The sequence below is a fragment of the Callospermophilus lateralis genome, unplaced genomic scaffold, assembly GCF_048772815.1.
Source record: "Callospermophilus lateralis isolate mCalLat2 unplaced genomic scaffold, mCalLat2.hap1 Scaffold_1392, whole genome shotgun sequence".
NCBI classification, from domain to species: domain Eukaryota; kingdom Metazoa; phylum Chordata; class Mammalia; order Rodentia; family Sciuridae; genus Callospermophilus; species Callospermophilus lateralis.
The window spans coordinates 49645-56377 of NW_027512545.1; positions in this window are offsets into that span (position 1 = coordinate 49645).

A 6733-nucleotide genomic window follows, 5' to 3' on the forward strand; every position below is an offset into this window, starting at 1 on the left:
GTATTTATGTACTCTTCTTAAGAATTCTTAACTTTTTCATGGTTATGTATAGATCAAATTATAAATAATGAATTCTATATTGAAGGGAAAACTTCTAATATAAGCTTTGTTTTAAAAAATTGGTAAACTGGCTGGGCATGGTTGTGCATACCTGTAATTTCAGTGGCTTTGGAGGCTAACATAAAATAATCACAGGCTCAAAGCAAGCATCAGCAATGGAAAGGCCCTAAGAAACTCAGTGAAACCCTGTCTAAAATAAAATACAAAAATAGGACTAGTAATGTGCCTCAGTGGTTTAGTTCAATCTCTACTATCCACCCTGAAAAAATTGGTAAAGTTCCAGAAGCATGGCTGTAATACCACTGACTTGGGAATTCAAGGGAAGAGAATAATAAGTTCAAAACCAGGCTTAGAAACTTAGAAAAATCCTAAGCAAATTTGTGACAACCATTTCTAAAAATTAAAACAAACAAACAAGTTTTGGGATTGATCTAGTAATTAAGTGTTCCTGGGATCAATCCCTGATCTGCCCCCAATGGTAAACTAAGTATATGCAAATGACAACGACCAAATCCACTTATATTTTTAAATAATTTTGTTGATACATACATTCTATTTTAAGATGCCACACACAAACAACCAGATACCTAAAAACAGGTTTTATAATAAAATTATGCCACTTGCAAATTTCTGTCCAAACTAGATCATTTCTACTCAGCATACCACTAGTAGACCATTCTAATTGGGCTTCTTGTGCTGTCACTTAGATTTTTCTTATCTAAACTTGTCCTAGATAAAGAAAACAAAACTGCAACAAAATTATAAAATGAACAGGGCTCTCTCCCTTCCAGCCTCATAGATATGCACACAGATATATATTCTCGATATTATATACCTCTTTGTGACACATCATAAATTATAACATGTAAGTGACAATTTAAATTGAATGAAAGAAAGATTTTAAAATCATATGCCATGGGTGAGCTTTACGTGGTCTTGTAAGGAACAAGATATCTTTGTTAAAAAGAAAGACCACCACCCTCTGGACAGAAGGATGAGAACAATCAAGGCATTCAGATATCCAAGTGATTCTCTGAAGACAATTTTTTAATTTTTTTTTGTAGATGCCATGTTTTCTCACTTCTAATCAATCATCTAAACGTGTCCCATTTTTTTTTTGGCAAACTTTTAACAACATAATGACATGGGACAATCCCTAAGTCAAAAGGAACGATAAATACTTCATGGTGATCTCCATTTCAGAACCATACATTAATATCACCATTCAGATTTCTGTGATGTATTAGTTATTTTCTGTAGGAATTATAATTGTTTTAATGTAGGGGACTCAGCATTCAAAACTGATAATTACTTTTTAGACAAATTCATCAAGCTAAAATTATTTTTAACTTCTATTAAGAATTATGATTTGATATACTCTAATATATGAATTTTATTCTTTCAAAATGTTAATACATTTGCCAAGTTAACAAAAGGGATTCATTCACATTTTAAGTATGAATAACTGTGATTGCAAGAGTTCATTTTTTTTTCCAGACAAGCCTTAAAATGTAAAAGATTACTGAATTCACAATTTCAGGTGGATTTTCCATAGGCAATTTCTCACAGCAGAATTATTTGAAGCACATTGAGCAATAGTCACTGCACCAATATCTAGAATATTATTGGGAGAACAAGATTTACAACATCAAACAAGGCTGAGATATGAACATAAATATCAGGCCAGGGTAAAGAGCTCATGAAATACATCTTGGAGCATTTAAAAGTAAAACAAACAAACAAAAAACCTGAACATATATTTTAAAATTTAAATGAAACAAGATTCAGGTATTTCAAAAGAAATTGAACAACTAAAATATAAGATCATAATTTCATGCAGAGATATATGTAAATTATACAGCAGGTTGCACTAATAGACATCAACTTGAAATGATCCAAATCCTTATGAAAGTTAATTAATAAATCATGTTCTAAAAGATAAGCATTGCAAATATAAAAATTAAAAAATGCTCAGAAATTTGAATTATTATGAGAGGTGACATGATGCTGTATGTGGAAGGTTTCACATCAGACCTTATATGATAAGTCACAGTCAAAACACAGGTGCAATAAAATATTTTATAAAATTACCTTCATACCATTTGTAAAAGCTATAAGCAAATTATAAATTTTGGAAAATTTGAATGCCATGCACAAGATATTCCTCTCTCTCTTGCTCGATTTTCAAATAAAGGTACAATATTCAAATATCTTTGGATAAGCTTATGTGAAGAATTTTCAATAAAAAAATATTGACTCCTCACAAGTGAGGACTGAATTACACTACTGAAACACTTAGAAGATGGACAAATATCAAAATAATTATACTAAATAAAATAAGTCAGAAACTAAAAATACTATTAAGTAGTTTGATTTATATAAGTTCTTGATAATTTGAATTTAATACACAAGGACAACAGGAGATGAATCTTGGTTGCCTGAGAATGTGGAAATGGATCTTCATTTGAGATATATATATATATATATATTCCTACATAAGTAAATGTGTGTATATTAATTTAAGTGTATCCCAATGATGATATTAGAAAATTTCATCTATTTAAACAATCTTTCACTTAGTGGACAATGATTACATTACATATGTGAGAGCTACCATTTAACATTTTTTCACATTGCCAGCATGACACACTAGACTTACCTAAATTGAAAGGAGAAAAACACTCTTAAAATAAATTGGACACTCCAAACCTTGGGTTTATGAAACAGCAATGGCCACACTGGGCATCTGAATTAGGGACCTGAGCTCTATGCAGAGCTACCTACGAATACCATCTTCATCACTACTTAAAAACCTGAGAGTGTTTTTTTGTGAAAGCAATTGTGGTGAGCAATAAACTGTTAGTGTCTCATACTGGTTTCTCTTATGTTTTTATCATTTCTGAAATTGATTTTTATCATTTTTTGGCAGAAAGCCTATTTAGTGTCCTCCATGTTTTGAAATTGTGGAACTGTCATTTTGGTAGGCCTTGGTTTAATTTGAAGGTGATGGGGATATACAGCTTATATAATGCTTTTTGGAGCAGACAGGGGGGAGAATGGAAAGAGTCTCCCCACCCAATGTTTTCAGTGATGTGCTCTAGGTGGAACCATCAAATTCCTGGGTGCCATGGTAAAGTTGAGTTGATACTCTACTTTTCTAAAATTTAGAAGGTGCAGAAAATGAAGATGATAATTAGAGGTGCTTGGGTCCAGGTTGACTGGGTGACAGATGAGTTATGGATTTGGTTGGCTGTAGACATTAGCTTATCGAAATCAGCATTTATGGGTGCTGAGAGACTGGCACGGTATCACTCTGAGAATATGTATTTTGCTAATTTGGAGAAGTGAGAAACAAGAGGTTATATATAGCACAAAGCAAGTATATATGTGAGTTTTCTCAGAGCAGGAAACACACCAGACCTTTGTGTAGGAAACTAGGAAGAGGAAATTGGTCTATGTTCCTGTTTGTAGAGGAAACTTTTCTGTATTGCATCAAAGTCATCTAAAATTGACAGCCTCTGTATCTGTACTTTTCCCTATTGCCCTTAGTTTCCTGGATGTCTCTTGATTCCATCTTGAAACCCATACTACACCTTCTCTGGGTTGAACTATTGATGCCAGTACACATTCCTACCCTACACACACCTCCCTTTTTTTGAATCTCCCATTAATCTTGAATTACAGTTTGCCCTAGGATACGAAGGGTGCCATCCCTCTAGGGCCAGCTTACTTCATACTCTCCCTCACAGTAGTCTCTATCTATCCTCCACTCTCTATCAATAACTTTTTAGCAGACAGAAGGTACCATTAAGGCTCAATGCTTTCACTAGAAAACAGTTGCTTGTTCAAACTCAAGTCATTTTCAATGCAAAATAATAACTCAATCAGAAAATCTACTTTTGTCAAATTTATTATCTTTGAAGGGAGTGTTTTAATTTTTTTAGTAAACTGTTAATTTTTAAGCAAATCTTATATATGAATAAGATGTTGGGGATGGCTTAAAATAAGACAACACTTAATGACCTAATAAATATTTTGGGGGGTTCTATTTATTTAAATGTATTCATTTCTTTTTTTATTAAAAATTACAAGTTGTTATTTATGACAACAGAATGCCTTACAATTCATACTACACTTATAGAGCACAATTTTTTATATCTCCAGGTGTACACAAAGTAGAGTCACATCGTTTGTGGCTTCATACATGTACTTAGGATAATGATAAAAATCACATTCCAATGTCTTTCTTACTCCTATGCCCCCATTCTTGTCCTCTCTCTCCTTTTCTCCTTTTTCTTATCTGGAGCCTATTTAATCATTCCATTTTGCCCCCTCCCACATCATGTTATGAATTACCATCTTTTAATCAATGAAATTATTTGGCATTTTTTTCTTGGAGACTGGCAAATTTTCCTTAACATTATATTCTCCAATCCCATCAATTTACCTGCAAATGTCATGATTTTATTCTTTTTTAATGCTAAATGATATTCCATTGTGTATATACACCACGATTTCTTTATACATTCATCTACTGAAGAAAATCTAGGTTGGTTCCACAGTTTAGCAATTGTGAATTGTGCTGCCATAAACATTGATGTGGCTGTGTCCCTATTTGATGCTGTATTAAGTCCTTTGTGTTCAGAATGAGGACTGGAATAACTATTTCAAAAGGTGGTTCCATTCCCAGTTTTATAAGGAATTTCCATGCTGATTTCCAGGTTGGCTGCAGCAATTTGAAGTCTCACCACCATTGTATAAGAATGTGCCTTTTACCCACATCCTCACCAACACTTATTGTTTTTTCTATTCTTCAATGACTGGAGTAAGATGAAATCATAGAATAGTTTTGATTTACATTTCTCTAATTGCTAAGAATGTTTAACAATTTTTCTCATTTATGTGTTGATTAGTTGTATATCATCTTCTAAGAAGTGTCCCTTCAGTTCTTTGGCTCATTTATTGATTGGGTTATTTTTTTGTTTAGTTTAATTTTAAAATTTTTGAGTTTTTTATATATTCTAGAGATTAGTTTTACTGCAGCATGGGGTAAGAATTGTTCCCCATTAGTAGGCTCTCTATTCCATCACTGATTGTTTCTTTTTCTGAGAGGAACATTTTTTAGTTTGAATCCATCCTATTTATTAATGCTTAATATTAATTATTGTGCTGTGGAGTCTTATTAAGAAAGTAGGGAAGAAATCAGATATGATGAAGATTTGGGCCCACGTTTTCTTCTAACAGACACAGTGTCTCTGGTTTAATTGCAAGGTCCTTGATTCAAATTGAGATGAATTTTGTGCATGGTGAGAGATAGGGGTTTGATTTATCTTATTTCATATAAATTTCCAATTTTCCCAGCATCATTTGTTGAAGAGGCTGTCTTTTCTCCAATGTACATTTTTGATGTCTTTGTTAAATATTAGATAACTGTAATTATGGGGATTAGTCTCTGTGTTATTTCTTCTGTACCATGGTCTAAAAGTCTATGTTGGTGCCAACACCATACTGTTTTTGTTATTATTGATCTGTAGCACAGTTTAAGGTCTTCTATTCTGATGACATCTGCTTCACTCTTCTTCCTAAGGATTGCTTTAGCTATCCTGGGTATCTTATTTTGCTTTCTCAATTTCTATGAGTAATGTCATTGGGATTTTGATTGAAATTGCATTAAATCTGCATAGTGATTTTGGTAGTATGGTAATTTTGACAATATTAATTCTGCGAGTCCAATAAATTATGTAAATCTTTTCATCTTCTCATGTATTCTTTTATTCCCTTAACTTTCTATAGTTTTCATTGAAGAGGTTTTTTACCTCTTTCATTAAGTTGATTCCCATGAATTTTATTATTTTTTTGATACTATTCTGAATGGGGTAGCTTTTCTCATTTCCCTTTCAGAGAATTTTTCACTGACATACAGAAATGCCTTTGATTTATGGGTGGTCATTTTGTACCCTGATATTTTGCTGACTTTATTTACTAGTTCTAGTAGTTTTCTGGTGGAATTTGATAGGTATTCTAAGTATAGAATTTTTTTGTCATCAAATAGTGCTAATTTGAGTTTTTCTTTACCTATCCATATCTCTTTAATTTCTTTCATCTGTCTTATTGCTCTGTCCAGTGTTTCAAGAACTGTGTTAAATAGAAGTGATGAAAGAGGGTATCCCTGTCTTTTTCCAGTTTTTGGAGGAAATACTTCCATTTTCTGCTTTTGTGTCCCAGAATGGTGCTATCCAATTTTGTGGTAATTGGTCATGTAATCCATCAAAGTGAAAAACTCAGTTCTTTTGTTGTAGGATATAAATGCCAAAATATTATGTGCTTGAAACTACTAGATTAGATAGGATAGACACAGGACATTTCCATTATAGCAAATAATATAGAATGGTGATATTTTATAAATCACCAGGTTCAAATATTATGGACTATGTGACCTATTTAGAGTTCAAATCTAGTACCTTGCCACAAATATATGGTGGTAACTGTCCCAATTCAAATTATTGCCAAAAAATAATAAATAAATAAAAGAGAGTGATGTTTATACAGCCATCAATGCTACTTTTATAATTTCTTTTTCAGAGCATCTACCAGGTTGTACCAATTGCAGGATTCCAGAAGCTCCCTGGGAGGCCCCCTTACATTCTGGTAAATGCCAGTGACTCCTAAGGTG